The sequence below is a fragment of the Podarcis bocagei genome, assembly GCF_964188305.1.
Source record: "Podarcis bocagei genome assembly, chromosome: 5".
Lineage (NCBI taxonomy): Eukaryota > Metazoa > Chordata > Lepidosauria > Squamata > Lacertidae > Podarcis > Podarcis bocagei.
The window spans coordinates 52,357,094-52,375,248 of record NC_138129.1 but is presented as its reverse complement, the minus strand read 5'-3'; the positions used below and the strand labels follow the sequence as shown (position 1 = coordinate 52,375,248).

Here is an 18,155-nt window from a genome sequence, read left to right as displayed (position 1 = left end):
ACTCAATTTCTTGACTTTAAGAAAGCCGACTTCATAAAACTTAGGGAAGTGCTTCCCATGGACAGTAATACTAAAAGGAAAGGGAGTTCATGATGGCTGGGAGTTTGTTAAGAGGGAGACAGTAAAAGCACAACGTCAGGCAATACCAATGAGACGGAAACATGGAAGGTGCCTAAAGAAGCCAGGGTGGCTATCTAAAAAACTTTTAACTGAGTTAAGATTAAAAAAGGATGTGTACAAAAAATGGAAAAGGGGGGAAACCACCAAAGAGGAATTCAAACAAATAGCCAGCACGTGTAGACACAAAGTCAGAAAAGCTAAAGCACAGAATGAACTCAGGCTTGCTAGAGAGGTTAAAAGCAACAAAAAAGGCTTTTATGGGTATGTTCGTAGCAAAAGGAAGAACAAAGAAACAGTGGGGTCACTCAGAGGAGAAGATGGTGAAATGCAAACAGGGGACACAGAAAGGGCTGAACTCCTCAATGCCTTCTTTGCCTCAGTCTTCTCTGATAAAGAAAACAATGCCCGACCTGAAGAATTTGGAGCAAATGATTCAGCAAAGGAAACACAGCCCAGAATAACTAAGGAGATAGTACAAGAATACTTGGCTAGTTTAGATGTATTCAAGTCTCCAGGGCCAGATGAACTGCATCCAAGAGTATTAAAAGAACTGGCAGATGTGATCTCAGAACCACTGGCAGTCATCTTTGAGAATTCCTGGAGAACAGGCGAAGTCCCGGCAGACTGGAGGAGGGCAAATGTTGTCCCTATTTTCAAAAAGGGGAAAAGAGAGGACCCAAATAATTACCGCCCAGTCAGTCTGACATCAATACCAGGGAAGATTCTGGAGCAGATCATTAAGCAAACAGTCTGTGAGCACCTAGAAAGGAATGCTGTGATTACCAATAGTCAGCATGGATTTCTGAAAAATAAGTCATGTCAGACTAACCTGATCTCGTTTTTTGACAGAATTACAAGCCTGGTAGATGAAGGGAACGCAGTGGATGTAGCCTACCTTGATTTCAGCAAGGCATTTGACAAGGTGCCCCATGATATTCTTGTAAAGAAGCTGGTAAAATGCGGTCTTGACTCTGCTACCACTCAGTGGATTTGTAACTGGATGACTGACCGAACCCAAAGTGTGCTCATCAATGGTTCCTCTTCATCCTGGAGAAGAGTGACTAGTGGGGTGCCACAGGGTTCTGTCTTGGGCCCGGTCTTATTCAACATCTTTATCAACGACTTGGATGATGGACTCAAGGGCATCCTGATCAAATTTGCAGATGACACCAAATTGGGAGGGGTGGCTAACACCCCAGAGGACAGGATCACACTTCAAAACGACCTTGACAGATTAGAGAACTGGGCAAAAACAAACAAGATGAATTTTAACAGGGAGAAATGTAAAGTATTGCACTTGGGCAAAAAAAATGAGAGGCACAAATACAAGATGGGGGACACCTGGCTTGAGAGCAGTACATGTGAAAAGGATCTAGGAATCTTGGTTGACCACAAACTTGACATGAGCCAACAGTGTGACGTGGCAGCTAAAAAAGCCAATGCATCAATAGGAGTATAGCATCTAGATCAAGGGAAGTAATAGTGCCACTGTATTCTGCTCTGGTCAGACCTCACCTGGAGTACTGTGTCCAGTTCTGGGCACCACAATTCAAGAAGGACACTGACAAACTGGAACGCGTCCAGAGGAGGGCAACCAAAATGGTCAAAGGCCTGGAAACGATGCCTTATGAGGAACGGCTAAGGGAGCTGGGCATGTTTAGCCTGGAGAAGAGGAGGTTAAGGGGTGATATGATAGCCATGTTCAAATATATAAAAGGATGTCACATAGAGGAGGGAGAAAGGTTGTTTTCTGCTGCTCCAGAGAAGCGGACACGGAGCAATGGATCCAAACTACAAGAAAGAAGATTCCACCTAAACATTAGGAAGAACTTCCTGACAGTAAGAGCTGTTCGACAGTGGAATTTGCTGCCAAGGAGTGTGGTGGAGTCTCCTACTTTGGAGGTCTTTAAGCAGAGGCTTGACAACCATATGTCAGGAGTGCTCTGATGGTGTTTCCTGCTTGGCAGGGGGTTGGACTCGATGGCCCTTGTGGTCTCTTCCAACTCTATGATTCTAAGTAGATAAATAGGTACTGCTCCGGTGGGAAGGTAAACGGTGCTTCCGTGCGCTGCTCTGGTTTGCCAGAAGCGGCTTAGTCATGCTGGCCACATGACCCAGAAGCTGTACGCCGGCTCCCTCAGCCAATAAAGCGAGATGAGCGCTGCAACCCCAGAGTAGGTCATGACTGGACCTAATGGTCAGGGGTCCCTTTACCTTTACCTTACAAGAGGTGTGAAAGGTAATGGGGAAGAAACAAATTGGCATTGGAACAACTCCAAATCCTTTCCTGGCTTGAACTGCTCTTGCGAAAACCCAAATTTCTATTTCTTTTCTCTTTTTTTAGCTTTACGGGCACAGATAAGCAAATGGACCTCTAGCTTCAAATCACAAATCACATTTGCCTTAATTTACTTAATTGTAAAAATTATATATTCAGTGCTTTTCAGCACTGCCATGGTGCAACAATCTGGATTAAGAGGTGTGTGTGTGTGTGTGTGTGTGCGCGCGCGCATACACACACATTTCGTCTTTCGGGGGGGGAGTTGCGGGAGGGGGAAGAGCTATCAGAATGGGTGGTGCCCAGGTCACTCTTGCCAAAATCTCCAATTGTGCTGACAGGTTCTAAAAGGTTGTCAGTCCTAAATGATTGACATTGGAGTGGTTTTAGCTGGAAGCTATAGGCTATAAGTGGTGTTCTTTCACTTTCATGGACATCCCCACGCCCCCACAAAAATGGCCTACAATATACCAAGAATATTTTCTCCCGATGATGCCTAAAGGACATCTAGCTAACAGACTATGCCATTTTGTACCTTTGCACATTTACTTCTGATTTGGGAAGAACAGATCAGTTGTGGATTTGCCTTGGGAAAACAACTACTCCCACAGCAAAGGAGAGTGAGAGAGGCAAATGACAAACCAGACCTCACTTTCAGAGAAATAGCTCACAGGTGAACTGCAATTGTAGTTTCAGGTCACTAACATTTGCAGAATGCAAGAGCCATTATTATACCAGACTACAGTGCTGGAACAGTGGCTTATGTGACAGCTTCAGTGAGGAAATGCTGCAGGATGCCTTCTTTATGTGAATGAGCCTGGTTGTAAAGAATGGCTGTGGTGGTGGTGGCAAAATCCTCTGATCTTAAAAATGTAGGAATTTAAAAATCACTAGAGCATAAGTACAAATGACTTGCAGCCTTTTTGTTTAATGTTTCAGATTCTTTACTTTTTATTAACATCACATGTTCCATCTTTTCTCTTTAACCATGAGGACTAGAATGTGACTTTTAGAAAAATGAAGTTTGGCATTCTTGGGATAATAACAGGAGCTCTGGCTGTACATAAGTGTTACTTGTGTTGTATGTAAGCCATGGGATATTTGTTGCCCAGCCTGCCAGACATATAAGCAAGTACAGTGGCGTAGGAAGGGGTGTGTGATGGGTGTGGGCTGTTCCGGGTGTCATCACTGAGGAGGGTGACAAAATGACAAAAATGTGAGGGGTTTTTTAAAAATTGGGCTCACTAAACTTTTTAGTTGAGTCAACAAATGCAACGAAACGAGGCTGGCACTGGGCGCCACACCGCAGGGGCCGGTGCTTACCGCGGGGCCTGCAGCATGCCCAAGCTGTGCGTCTCTCCTGGGAGTGACGTGGTGGCTTGGGTGCCTGCAGGCTCCAGGCACTGCCTGAAACAGCAGCATGGGGCTTGCATCTGCCCACCGCCTCAGCCACCCTACAGTTGAGGGGGAGGTTGTGGAGAGGCTCCATGCAGCGCGCCCTGCCTTGGCTTGCCCCCCCCAATAGGCGGCTTGCCCCGCCCCATGGATGGCTCACCCTGCCCCCATGGGCAGCTCGCCCTGCTCCCCGGGCACCCAAGCAGCTAGCTATGCCACTGAGCAGGTACAAAGTACTTTTATAAACAGCCATTGTTGGGGATTTGTGTTATCAGTCTTGTGAGATGATTAGAGTAATGTAAATTTGTGGGTACATCCATTTCTGGTTCCCTCTTTGCCCCACAGCCCCTGAGGTAGAATGCTGAATTATTTGTGAAAGGAAGTGGTCGCTTTTACTTGCTCATGAGTATTTCTATTCAGTCTAATAGAAGAGAAATGGGCTTTTAAAGTCTCCAGGGACCTTGCTTTATAGATGTAATTTACCTTCAAAGTGTCTCAGATATGCCGCTAGAGAGAATTTCTAAGAGTGCAATTGCATTAGGTATGAATGCAGAAGGCAAACTACAGATAAAATGCAGAAGACATTAAGAGAATCAAGAGGGAGTGAGAAAAAGCTAAAAAATATGAAAGGAATGAAACATTATAGAAGTGAGGAAAACAAAGACTGAAAGATTGAAAGAAAGATTGAAAAGAGGCTGCACAGATTCAGCTAAAGCATGCTAAAAAGGGTGATCTGGAAGGGAGAGAAGAGGATGTTTCAGTGGTATGTGAATATTGGGAAACATGCAACTAAACTGGGCCTTTTATTCAAGAACATGTTAAAGTAGTGGACTGAATTATTTGATGGTATTTTTCCTTGTACATTAAGTGCAAAATTGTTAAAATGCTTGAATAAGGATTGTATATGTGACTCAGGCATTTACAGATTTAAAGTTAGAATGAGCTGGATTGTGCCATTATTCTTGGTCTCATGCATCTTTATTATGTGGTATGTCATAGCAAAAGAAACCTGTGATATTGTAACACTCTTTGCTCCTTCTCAGTACAGTGGTACAGTACCTTGGTTTACAAACTTAATCCGTTCCAGAAGTCTGTTCTTAAACCGAACCCGTTCTTAAACCGAGGTGCGTTTTCCCTAATGTGGCCTCCCGCCACCAGTGCCCTTCCACCCTTCAGCTTCCATTCTTAGACCGAGGTAAAGTTTGCAAACTGGGACACTACTTCCGGTTTTGTGGAGTTCGTAAACTGAATAGTTTGTAAACAGGGCTGTTCTTAAACTGAGGTCTTGGGTTACAGACGCTTCAGGTTACAGACTCTGCTAACCCAGAAATAGTACCTTGGGTTAAGAACTTTGCTTCAGGATGAGAACAGAAATCGCGTGGCGGTAGCGGGAGGCCCCATTAACTAAAATGGTACCTCAGGTTAATAACTTCCCTATACATGGCTGCCTTCCAATATTTTCTAAAAGCTGTATAGTTACTTATCTTCTTGGCTTGGGGGGTTGCATAACCCCATAGCTGCCAACATTTATCCGATTAAAATAGGGACATCCTAAGGAAAAGTGGAACATTCAGGGATAAAATCAGAAACCAGGATGACTTCTGTAAATGCGGAACTGTCCCTGGAAAATAGGGACACTTGGAGGGTCTAGAATACTCTTCTTTCTCCTTCAACCACAAGGGGAATGCAGATTTACCATCCCATTCTTCCCCTGGCTCTTGCACCCATTCTCCTCTCCTGCCTACTTAAACAAGCAGGATGTTTGTGCTGTTCCATAGGAGATTGAAAGTGAGGAAGTTAATATTTTGCGAAGAGCAGGGATGTAGAAGCTACATCTGAAAAATTCCTAAGCAGATAGAGAGGTTCTGTGAGTTATTACCTGGTAAGACTCTGGGGCAGAACACCCAAAAGCCAATTTTATGGTATTTGTCATGGTCCGGTTCACGGGCGATCGAAGTCCTGGCTGGGGATGTTGGGACCGGGGGCAAGATAGCGGGGTGGGAGCAGGAACGGGAGTCCAGAAGACAGGAGTCAGAAAACCTAGATTCCGAGGGTTAGAGATCCGGGAGTCAAGAAGCCAAGGGTCCAACAGTCAGGAAGCAAGGAGTCATGAAGTCAAGGGTCTGAGAGTCAAGGAGTCAAACGCAGAAAGGCAGGAAACGTGTTGTTGTGGCAAAGAGCTGAAGGGAAAATGCTGACCTTATATCCCTTCCCTGCTCTTGCCACCAGGTGTTGTGAGTTACCAATTGGCCTCACCTGTGTGGCCGCGCCTTGCCTCTTCAGAACAAACTTAGGAAGGCCCCAGTCCTGCAGAGTCCTATTGTCACAGGGCCTGGCTCTTGCACGCACACCTGACAGTACTCCCCCCCATAGGAAAATGGGGTTCCATCCCTGGTCATGGCCCAGGCTTGTCTGGGAACCTCCGATTGGAAGGCCCGTACTTTGGTGGGCGTGTGCACGAAGTCGGCCGGCTCCCACGATCGTTCCTCTGGCCCGTAGCCCACCCAGTCAATTAGACAGTAGAGCTTGCCACGGAGCCATTTCGAGTCCAGAATCTGGGCAACCTGGAACTCATCATGGCCGTCAACCTGGACTGGCGGTGGGGCAATGCTTCAGCTGGGATACGTGAAACACTGGGTGGATCTTCAGGGAGGGGGGAAGCTCCAATTTGTAGGCGACCGGATTGATCTGCTGCAGGGTGGTGAATGGTCCCTGGTCCACCTTAGCCGACGGACGTCCAGTGCGGTGGTGCTCCAACGATAGCCAGACCTTATCCCCAACCTGGAACGCAGGCCCCTGGTGGCGCGGTCGATCCGCTTGCGCCTTATAATCTAGCTCTCGCTAGGTGGCTCTCGCTAGGTGCCGTATCAGGTCAGCTTGTGTTTCCTGGATGTGGGAGACCCGATCATTGGCGGAAGGCACAAGAGACGCCGCCGGTAGTTAGTGTAGAAAGGGCTCTGACCCGTGGAGGCATGGCAGGTGTTGTTATAGGCAAACTCAGCCAGTGGCAGAAGGTCCACCCAATCATCCTGATGGTAGCTCAGGAACCAGTGGAGATATTGCTCCAGGACTTGATTAACCCTCTCCGTCTGGCCATGTGTTTGAGGGTGGTATGCGGAAGAGAGGCGCCTCTCAATACTCAGTCCCTTTAGGAAGGCCGCCCAGAACCGGGACATGAACTGGGGACCTCTATCGGAGATCACCGCATCTGGGAGCCCATGTAGCCGGAACATGGGTTCAAGAAACAAGTGGGCTGTCTGTTGCGCTGTGGGGAGGCTTTGAGCTGGGATGAAGTGTGCCATCTTGGTGAGTGAATCCACCACCACCAGAATGACCAACTGTCCTTTGGACACAGGGAGGTCCATGATGAAGTCCATAGAAAGTGTTGACCATGGCCTGTGGGGGCGTAATGGCTGGAGGAGCCCCAAGGGTCTCTGCCGTGGCACCTTGGTCCAATCAAAAGTCTCACAGGACCGCATGTACTTCTTAATGTCTGCCCGAACCCCTGGCTACCAGAAAGCTCAGGCCAATAGCTGCAGTGTCTTTGCGTATCCCCCATGTCCGGCAGTTCACGTATCATGGTACTGCTCAAGGACCTGGGTCCGGAGCAGCCCCTCTGGAATTTAGAGCCGGCTGCGATGATACACACACCCATCCCAGACATCAAGCGGCGCACCCCCCAGTCCCAAAGGCACCGGGCTAGTATCCAACCAGGCCTTGGTGAACAGTTCCTGTCGCCGTGCCTTGCCTCTTCAAAACAAACTTAGGAAGGCTCCAGTACTGCAGAGTCCTATTGGTCACAGGGCCTGGCTCCTGCACGCACACCTGACAGTATTAGCCTGTTTTAGCATGTCCTGCCTATGTTAAAGTGGTATGGGAAGCAGCAATGGTGCCACACTCATTATATGAGAATTGACCCTTGGTCAGGTCTCAATTCAGCATGAGAATAATAGAGCATTTGGAAGGGCTGGGAATATATTTTTCCTAGTGCACATGTCTCCATTCACATGTTTCACAAACACATGCTCCCTATGGCAACCAATGCCTGAGGTCTGGGTCAGTAGCTTACACTTCATTATAGTGGCAGGGCTAGATGGAGGGGGGCTACTGTTGCTGTATAAGAGTGTTTTTAGGGATATGGCAGGGTGAAATGGAGGCCAGATGTATCAGGGAAATGTTTGAATACAAAAGGCTTGGGCAGAGTGATAGCTAGGAGATGGAGAGAAAAGGAAGTAATAAAACACTAATAATTCATACCTTCCAACATCACTCAGATGAAAATCAGGACACTTTCATCTGAGGAATGCAAGGTGTTTCTGACTGGGTGGAAAGGGTGGTGGAGGAAATAGGTGCACACTTACTCAGTACATGCTCAGAGGCACTACTGCCATCTCTTCATTACCTCATACATAACCGGATGAGACCCTAGCACTAGGCATCAGCCCTCGTTCCCTTTCCCTCTGCCCTCTTATCCATCTTGCTAGTTGCTCCGGACTCAACCATTGCTGTTGCCAGCTCCAATCTGCACTGCAGCCCTTTTAATCCCTGCCCCCCCCCCGTCTCTCTCAAAGGTGCCCTGGTGAATGACATCATCAGGCCAGACCATCAAGCTTGCAGATCACCAAACTGCGAGGGGAAGAGAGGCAAAATCCATGCAGATCTGATCCAAAGAACCAACCTTGGAGAGTCCAATCCACTGCGTGGATGGCAGGTAAGTCTCAGGCCCTGCGTGGCCTCTGCGATCTGCTGTTGCCACTCTCACTCACTGCCAGGGCAGCACTGTGAGAGGGGAACAAAGCCTTGAAATTGGGACACCCAATTTCAAGTCAGAAGATTGACCTCATGGGCGTAGCTAGGATTTTTGTTAGGGGGGACATGCCTTTTGTTGGGGGGGGGCAGAACCTCAGTTTGCTATGTATTTTTATTGAGTTTTATTGATTTAAGGGGGGCAGCTGCCCCTCCCTGCCCCCCGCGCCCCCTTGCCTATGCCCATGCTTCATCCATCAAAATTTAGGAAATATTCCCTGAGAAAATTACACATTATTTTAGCACACAGAACAATCACAAAAAGCCATCTCTGGCTCTCCTCATTACTCCAGATATTTCCTCTACAAAAGGAGATATCTTGGAGAACACTTCCCCAATAACAGATAGGTAGCCGTGTTGGTCTGCCATAGTCAAAATAAAAAAATTCCTTCCAGTAGCACCTTAAAGACCAACTAAGTTAGTTCTTGGTATGAGCTTTCGTGTGCATGCACACTTCTTCAGATACACGTGTATACTCCCATCAGGGGAGTATCAGTGTATCTGAAGAAGTGTACATGTATCAGTGTATCTGAAGAAGTGTTCATGCACACGAAAGCTCATACCAAGAACTAACTTAGTTGGTCTTTAAGGTGCTACTGGAAGGAATTTTTTTATTTTGACTTCCCCAATAGTTCTTTCGCTTTTAAATCTTGCCTTAAGGGCATATTTATGTATGAATAGGGTGGGCCAGTGACCTAGATGCAAGAACTAAAGTATTTACCATCTCAAAAGAATGGTCAGACTGCCCAGGTAATGCAATCAGTAAAACATTATCAGGTATTCTGGCAGACAGAAGAGAAGCCTCATACTCCTATTTCTGTTGGAGACCACTTTACAGATGCAGAATGGTGGACTTCGGTTCCCAACACAGTAGAAGATTCAGATGTTTTAAGGACCGCAGGGCCAAATACAAAAATCAGGAGGTTGTGCAACTGAATGCTTTGCCAATTTGTGGTTATCAGTAAGCTACAGTTTTTCCTCAGATCTGAAAAGAGGACACAATATCAGTTAACTGGTTTAACTTGACCAGCGCTCTACCCCTGCCCAGATAAATGTACAACTTCCAATTTTTAAACAAGGGTTGCCTCAGGGCGTGCATAAAATGTCATTGTTAATCTGTCCCAAGACTTTTCATGCAGCTAAGATGAACAGTAGGGTGCCAGCCCTCCCTGGCTGTGCTTAGATCTGAGGACACCTTAGTAAGAGAGCACATAAAAAGATTAAAAATGGCAAATCCCTGTAGCAATTGAGTGCCCACCAACAGGTGTACTCTATGGTGCAGTTCCAGATAAGGAAATACAACACCAATACCCCCGCTTCATCTGTTGGTTAACTGCATTATTTGGAGGGATAGCTGAGGGGAGGAAGCCATTGAGAACCTTACAAAATATTGATTCATTTAGAATATTGTTGTGAAAAGTACTGAGAAATTCCTCTCAAGACATACATAAAATGGGGAAGCACTTTCATTCTGAGTACTTTCAATCTTGCCCACTTAAGTGATCCATTACACATACTGATTATTGTGGGATTATTCCCATATACTGCAGTAACTCTGGATACTGGGTGGGAGTACCATAACTTCCTCTGATGGGAGTATATTTAGCTTGATTTGTTTCTGATTACCTGCACTAGTGCTGTGCGCTCAGAGTGACGTTGATATAAGCACATATTTGTGGGGCATGAGCAAAACTCCAGTTGAACTGAACTTCTGATAACATCTTTGAACTTGCTTCAATTTGCTGACTTGCTTTTTAGAGACATGAGCCTCCCCTGGCTTGGTAATCCAAGGAGTACTTTACCCTCCCATCTTTCTCTTGAAATTCCACACATTTGTCCTCACTTTTTATATATATATAAAAGCCTTAGCTCATGGAGCCTTTGCTCTAGCCATGACCCCAGTGAATAAAGTGAAGGCAATCTTAGAAGAAAGGATGGGATAGGATAGTGCTTTATTATTTAGTGTTGTGAGGTTCATTTATTGCTGCTGTCAGAGCAGAACTGCAGACCGGTGGCAAGTGAATTCATCACAGAAATGGTATTCAGGGGTGGTAGCTGCTAAATACTTCAGATCAAGTAGAACATCTGTGTTGAATTCAGAAAATGTATTCCTAACACTTTTAGGTCACTGCATCCAAAATGGTGGTAGTGAGCTTGAAATCTGGCATGTTCATTAGACCTTCTTGTGGTTCACACCATTTATTGTTCATTACATTAATGTGTGCCCCACTCTTCCTCTCATCAATAGTTTTTTTTAGACAGGCTGTCATTGTGCACTGAGTAAATAGAGGAGAAAGGCTTGAAATGGATTCAGCTAACCAGCAGTGGATCTTCTCATTCTGACCTGATCTCTCCAGGATGGGCTATTCTCTTACCATTTTGCTATCTCATTTGGAATTGCTATCTGATTGAAGAACAGTCATTTATAGATAAGACTAGTGGTAGATAGAAGAGTTTCAGTTTCATGGCTGGATAGTGGATTTTCACCACCCCCAAGCAATTTTCTACTTGCCAAAAATAATTAGCATGTTAGTACTCTGCTCCTGTACTAAGGAGCCAAAAATCTCAGAAACCTCATCAGGAGGGCTTTAAACTGACTAATGTGGGGGAGGGAGACAGTGCTCCTGAAGGTAGGAGCCTATCAATTGATGAAGATGATCATCCAAATGTCATAGACCAAATGGAGCAAACAGCACGCAGACCTAGTGGTGGGAGGAAAAAATCCTTAAATAAGAGACACGGGGGAATGATTAATGGACTTCAATGTCTGTACACTAATGCGCAAAGCATGGGAAATAAACAAGATGAGCTTGAGCTCTTGGTACAGCAAACTAAATATGACATAATAGGCATCACTGAAACCTGGTGGGATAAGTCCCACGATTGGAATGTAATAATGAGGGGATACAATCTATTTCAGAGAAACAGACCAGACAAGAAAGGAGGAGGAGTGGCGTTATATGTCAGGGATGTGTATACCTGTGAAGAGATCCAAGATTTAGAACATCAAAGCCAAAGTGAGAGCATTTGGGTCAAAATTAAGGGAGAGAAGAATAACAGGGACCTCATTGTGGGAGTTTACTATAGATCCCCAAGCCAAACGGAGGACATAGATGATGCCTTCCTGGAACAGATGGCCAAGCATGCAAAAGGAAGGGAGATAGTAGTAATGGGGGACTTCAATTACCCGGATATTTGTTGGATGTCAAACTCAGCCAAGAGCATAAGGTCAAACAGATTCCTCACTGGCCTTGCAGACAACTTCATTGTCCAGAAAGTGGGAGAAGCAACAAGAGGAACAGCCATTTTAGATCTGGTCCTAACCAATGTTGATGACCTGGTTAGTGGGGTAGAAGTGGAAGGATCATTAGGCGCCAGTGATCATGCTCTTCTGAAGTTTACTATACAGCGGAAAGGAGCAGCCAAGCATACTAGGACTCAATTTCTTGACTTTAAGAAAGCCGACTTCATAAAACTTAGGGAAGTGCTGGGTGAGATCCCATGGACAGTAATACTAAAAGGAAAGGGAGTTCATGATGGCTGGGAGTTTGTTAAGAGGGAGACAGTAAAAGCACAACGTCAGGCAATACCAATGAGACGGAAACATGGAAGGTGCCTAAAGAAGCCAGGGTGGCTATCTAAAGAACTTTTAACTGAGTTAAGATTAAAAAAGGATGTGTACAAAAAATGGAAAAGGGGGGAAACCACCAAAGAGGAATTCAAACAAATAGCCAGCACGTGTAGACACAAAGTCAGAAAAGCTAAAGCACAGAATGAACTCAGGCTTGCTAGAGAGGTTAAAAGCAACAAAAAAGGCTTCTATGGGTATGTTCGTAGCAAAAGGAAGAGCAAAGAAACAGTGGGGTCACTCAGAGGAGAAGATGGTGAAATGCAAACAGGGGACACAGAAAGGGCTGAACTCCTCAATGCCTTCTTTGCCTCAGTCTTCTCCGATAAGGAAAACAATGCCCGACCTGAAGAATTTGGAGCCAATGATTCAGCAAAGGAAACACAGCCCAGAATAACTAAGGAGATAGTACAAGAATACTTGGCCAGTTTAGATGTATTCAAGTCTCCAGGGCCAGATGAACTGCATCCAAGAGTATTAAAAGAACTGGCAGATGTGATCTCAGAACCACTGGCAGTCATCTTTGAGAATTCCTGGAGAACAGGCGAAGTCCCGGCAGACTGGAGGAGGGCAAATGTTGTCCCTATTTTCAAAAAGGGGAAAAGAGAGGACCCAAATAATTACCGCCCAGTCAGTCTGACATCAATACCAGGGAAGATTCTGGAGCAGATCATTAAGCAAACAGTCTGTGCGCACCTAGAAAGGAATGCTGTGATCACCAATAGTCAGCATGGATTTCTGAAAAATAAGTCATGTCAGACTAACCTGATCTCGTTTTTTGACAGAATTACAAGCCTGGTAGATGAAGGGAACGCAGTGGATGTAGCCTACCTTGATTTCAGCAAGGCATTTGACAAGGTGCCCCATGATATTCTTGTAAAGAAACTGGTAAAATGTGGTCTTGACTATGCTACCACTCAGTGGATTTGTAACTGGATGACTGACCGAACCCAAAGAGTGCTCATCAATGGTTCCTCTTCATCCTGGAGAAGAGTGACTAGTGGGGTGCCACAGGGTTCTGTCTTGGGCCCGGTCTTATTCAACATCTTTATCAACGACTTGGATGATGGACTCAAGGGCATCCTGATCAAATTTGCAGATGACACCAAACTGGGAGGGGTGGCTAACACCCCAGAGGACAGGATCACACTTCAAAACGACCTTGACAGATTAGAGAACTGGGCAAAAACAAACAAGATGAATTTTAACAGGGAGAAATGTAAAGTATTGCACTTGGGCAAAAAAAATGAGAGGCACAAATACAAGATGGGGGACACCTGGCTTGAGAGCAGTACATGTGAAAAGGATCTAGGAGTCTTGGTTGACCACAAACTTGACATGAGCCAACAGTGTGACGCGGCAGCTAAAAAAGCCAATGCAATTCTGGGCTGCATCAATAGGAGTATAGCATCTAGATCAAGGGAAGTAATAGTGCCACTGTATTCTGCTCTGGTCAGACCTCACCTGGAGTACTGTGTCCAGTTCTGGGCACCACAGTTCAAGAAGGACACTGACAAACTGGAACGTGTCCAGAGGAGGGCAACCAAAATGGTCAAAGGCCTGGAAACGATGCCTTATGAGGAACGGCTAAGGGAGCTGGGCATGTTTAGCCTGGAGAAGAGGAGGTTAAGGGGTGATATGATAGCCATGTTCCAATATATAAAAGGATGTCACATAGAGGAGGGAGAAAGGTTGTTTTCTGCTGCTCCAGAGAAGCGGACACGGAGCAATGGATCCAAACTACAAGAAAGAAGATTCCACCTAAACATTAGGAAGAACTTCCTGACAGTAAGAGCTGTTCGACAGTGGAATTTGCTGCCAAGGAGTGTGGTGGAGTCTCCTACTTTGGAGGTCTTTAAGCAGAGGCTTGACAACCATATGTCAGGAGTGCTCTGATGGTGTTTCCTGCTTGGCAGGGGGTTGGACTCGATGGCCCTTGTGGTCTCTTCCAACTCTAGGATTCTATGATTCTATGATTCTAAGCCAGTCATTAAAGCAACAGAAGAAGGATGTATGTACAGCTTTTCTGGAAGCATTGATGGCTTGCCCTGCATAAAGAATCCAGAGAACCATAGTACACTTCATGACTAAAAACAAGCATTTTGAAAATAGGCCCCAAGACTGGGTCCATTATTTCCTCTACACATTTCAATTTATTTACTTACTTATTTATCTGTGTTCCTTTCAGGTGCATGCAAAATATGAAAATGAAAGGAAATTGTTCAGACCTGGGGAGTAATAAGCTTATTCTAATTATTCTCCCTGCATCTGGGCAGAACAAAATCTAGCATCCACTGAGCCCCACTGGGACCAATTTGCAGGTGAGGTAAAATGCCTCCTCTCACAGCTGCTTGCCTTACCTGAGCAGACATAAAGTGGGAATTAGCAAAAAATGGAGAACATCTAAACTCATGAGAAATAAGAAGTGGACATATGGAATATGGAAACTAAACTTGGTTATCAAGAGCTCAGAGTTACTTATTTTGTCACCAAATCTCATCTTCCTCAGTTTAATTCTACCAGACAGGCAGTCTGGTATCCTGTTGTTGTTGTTTAGTCGTTTAGTCATGTCCGACTCTTCGTGACCCCATGGACCAGAGCACGCCAGGCACTCCTGTCTTCCACTGCCTCCCGCAGTTTGGTCAGACTCATATTTGTAGCTTCGAGAACACTGTCTAACCATTATATCCTCTGTCATCCCCTTCTCCTTGTGCCCTCCATCTTTCCCAACATCAGGGTCTTTTCCAGGGAGTCTTCTCTTCTCATGAGGTGGCCAAAGTATTGGAGCCTCAGCTTCACGATCTGTCCTTCCATTGAGCACTCAGGGCTGATTTCCTTAAGAATGGATACGTTTGATCTTCTTGCAGTCCATGGGACTCTTAAGAGTCTCCTCCAGCACCATAATTCAAAAGCATCAATTCTTCGGTGATCAGCCTTCTTTATGGTCCAGCTCTCACTTCCATACATCACTACTGGGAAAACCATGGCTTTTACTTTGTTGGCAAGGTGATGTCTCTGCTTTTTAAGGTGTTGTCTAGGTTTGCCATCGCCTTTCTCCCAAGGAGCAGGCGTCTTTTAATTTCGTGGCTGCTGTCACCATCTGCAGTGATCATGGAGCCCAAGAAAGTAAAATCTCTCACTGCCTCCATTTCTTCCCCTTCTATTTGCCAGGAGGTGATGGGCCCAGTGGCCATGATCTTCGTTTTTTTGATGTTGAGCTTCAGACCATATTTTGTGCTCTCCTCTTTCACCCTCATTAAAAGGTTATTTAATTACTCCTCACTTTCTGTCTGGTATCCTAGTATATTCTAATGTCAAACTCAGTGTAGACTCTTATGTAGCCAGAACAGCACCACCCACACACAGGAGGGAAGCATCAGCAGGCTCAGAGAAAACACAAGGTTTTCAGAGATATTTTTCTTAAATGAGTAAATCCCCCTGTAAGAAGGGGGGACAGCTCAGGGGCCACAGAAGGATAATTTCCTGAGATTTTTAATAAATGGAAAACTGGAGAGGGGCTGACTAGAATCCAGACAGATGCACTCCACACTGCAGTTTTGGTGCAGATCCCAACTGTAGATAAACATTATCATATGTCTAGTATGGCAAATAATTTATAATAGTTATCCCATATATCTTCACAGCAGTTCTTTGAAGTAGGTCATGGTTAACTTAGCTTTACAGATGGGTAGAAATGTAGTGTTGGAGGATACCTAGTGTGCATAGTTGATAGGAAAACCTTGTCTGTCCATGCACATTGGACAGCCTGCAGCTAATAAATGGCCAACTCTGTTCAATAGGGTTGCCTGATCTCCATCTGCAGAATACAATAAAATTGCATCTTAGGCACATTTACTTTGTGCAATTTCAGCTATATGCAGTTGAAGGCAGGCTGGTTGAAATTCCACAAGTTAAATACAAGCAAGCTAGAGACCTTAAAAGCTCTCTTTGCACCAGGATAAAGAGTTTTTAAACTCTCTGCCTTGCTTGGGTCGCAAGGCCTTTTCAGTGTTCCTGCTTTGGGATGTGCTTACAAGAGCTCATAGGAATTCAGATGGGCCTGTGAGATCTTGCATGAGTATCCTAGAGCCATCTGAGTTCGCGTGCGAACTCACACAAGCATTGCACAGCTGGCCTTTCCTCACAAGCAAGGTAGAGAGCTCAAAAACTCTTTATGCGCCAGGTAACCCAAGTGGAACCTGTGTATAACAAGCTCTTAAGCTCTCTGACTTGCTTGGGGGGCAAGGCCTGCTCAGTACACCAGCTCTAGGATGCTTGTATGAGCTCAGAACAAGCTAATGGACAGGCTTGCTCTTAAGATTCTATAAATATTAAAGATACAGTAACAGACATCATCACTGGGTGTGTGTGCAAGGGTTGCTGTGGAATAGGAGAGAGGAGGATGCGGTGTGAGGTGGTCTGTGTGCAAGGGAGAGTTTGAAAAGGACAAAGGAATAGTTAGGTGAAATGGGTGATTAATGAAACAGAATTAAATTAATACACAAACACACATACGTGTAGTTATTGAAAACAGTAGATGGCAAGCATAATCTTAGGGCACATTTTCTGCTTTCAGTCTGACAGGAGAGAATGTCTCTTCTAAAATGATGTCATACAGTGGTACCTCGCAAGAGGAATGCCTCGCAAGACGGAAAACCCGCAAGACGAAAGGGTTTTCTGTTTTGGAGGCGCTTCGCAAGACGAATTTCCCTATGGGCTTGCTTCGCAAGAAGAAAGCCCATAGGGAAATCTCTGGGGACCTCTTTTAAATGCTGGTGGTGGGGAGCAAAGCCTTTCCCCCCCTCCGGCCTTCAGAAGGGGTCCAGGAAGGCCGGCGGGGGCCGAAAGGCTTTGCTCCCCACCGCCAGCATTTTAAAAGCAGTCCGGGATAGCAGGGAAGCGCTTCCCGCTATCGCGGACGGCTTTTGAAGGCAGGCGGGGGGGAGCAAAGACTTTCGCCCCCCGCCCGCCTTCAGAAGAGGTCCTGGACCTGTTCTGAAGGCGGACGGGGGGTGAAAGTCTTTGCTCCCCCCTGCCTGCCTTCCCGGGAGAGCGGAGAAAGGCACCGCGTTTCTCCGCTGTCCCGGACGGCTTTTGAAGGCAGGCGGGGGGGAGCAAAGACTTTCGCCCCCCGCCCGCCTTCAGAAGAGGTCCAGGACCTCTTCTGAAGGCGGGCGGGGGGCGAAAGTTTTTGCTCCCCCCTGCCTGCCTTCCCGGGAGAGCGGAGAAAGGCAGCACATTTCTCCGCTGTCCCGGACAGCTTTTGAAGGCAGGCGGGGGGGCAAAGACTTTCGCCCCCCTGCCCGCCTTCAGAAGAGGTCCAGGACCTCTTCTGAAGGCGGGCGGGGGGCGAAAGTCTTTGTCCCCCCTGCCTGCCTTCCCAGGGGCTTTTACATCGCCCCGGACAGCGGAGAAGTCCTCCGCTGTCCCGGGCGATTTTAAAATGCCGCCCGCCAGCATTTTAAGATCGCCCCGGACAGCGGAGAAGTCCTCCGCTGTCCCGGGGTTTTTTAAAATGCTGGGGGTGGGAAGAAAAGCCCTTGTCCCCCCCCCCCCAGCCTTCAGAAGAGGTCGGGGGACAGACTGTCCCCTGACCTGGTCTGAAGGCGGTTTCCATAGGAACGCATTAATTGATTTTCAATGCATTCCTATGGGAAACCGTGCATCGCAAGACGAAAAACTCGCAAGAAGAAAAAACTTGCGGAACGAATTAATTTCGTCTTGCGAGGCACCACTGTACATCTAAAAAAGTAGGTGGGTTTGCTTCAGAACTATTGTTTTTACTCATATACAAATATAATAGATGAGCTGACAAAACATATGATTAATTATTTAACTGAGTGAGCTGTACCAATAAACTCACAATTTTCAGATGCTTGCTCTCTTAACAAAATCATCCAAGCTGCAGTCTTCTGCACATTTACCAAG

The 18,155-nt window shown here is 46.1% G+C and overlaps 1 long non-coding RNA gene across 8 annotated transcripts in view; it reads left to right on the top strand.

Moving 5' to 3' along the window:
* LOC308587579 overlaps nucleotides 1-18,155 on the top strand; it is a 66,637-nt gene that overhangs the window by 6,667 nt on the left and 41,815 nt on the right. For 6 of the 8 annotated variants that reach the window (XR_014008464.1, XR_014008465.1, XR_014008466.1 and 3 more), the window contains exons 2-3: nucleotides 8,365-8,504; nucleotides 14,416-14,548. This is a non-coding gene — a long non-coding RNA (uncharacterized lncRNA). Of the gene's footprint in view, nucleotides 1-3,664; nucleotides 5,676-8,364; nucleotides 8,505-14,415; nucleotides 14,549-18,155 lie in introns of those variants that run through there. The other 2 variants (XR_014008469.1, XR_014008463.1) reach the window with 2 other exon arrangements.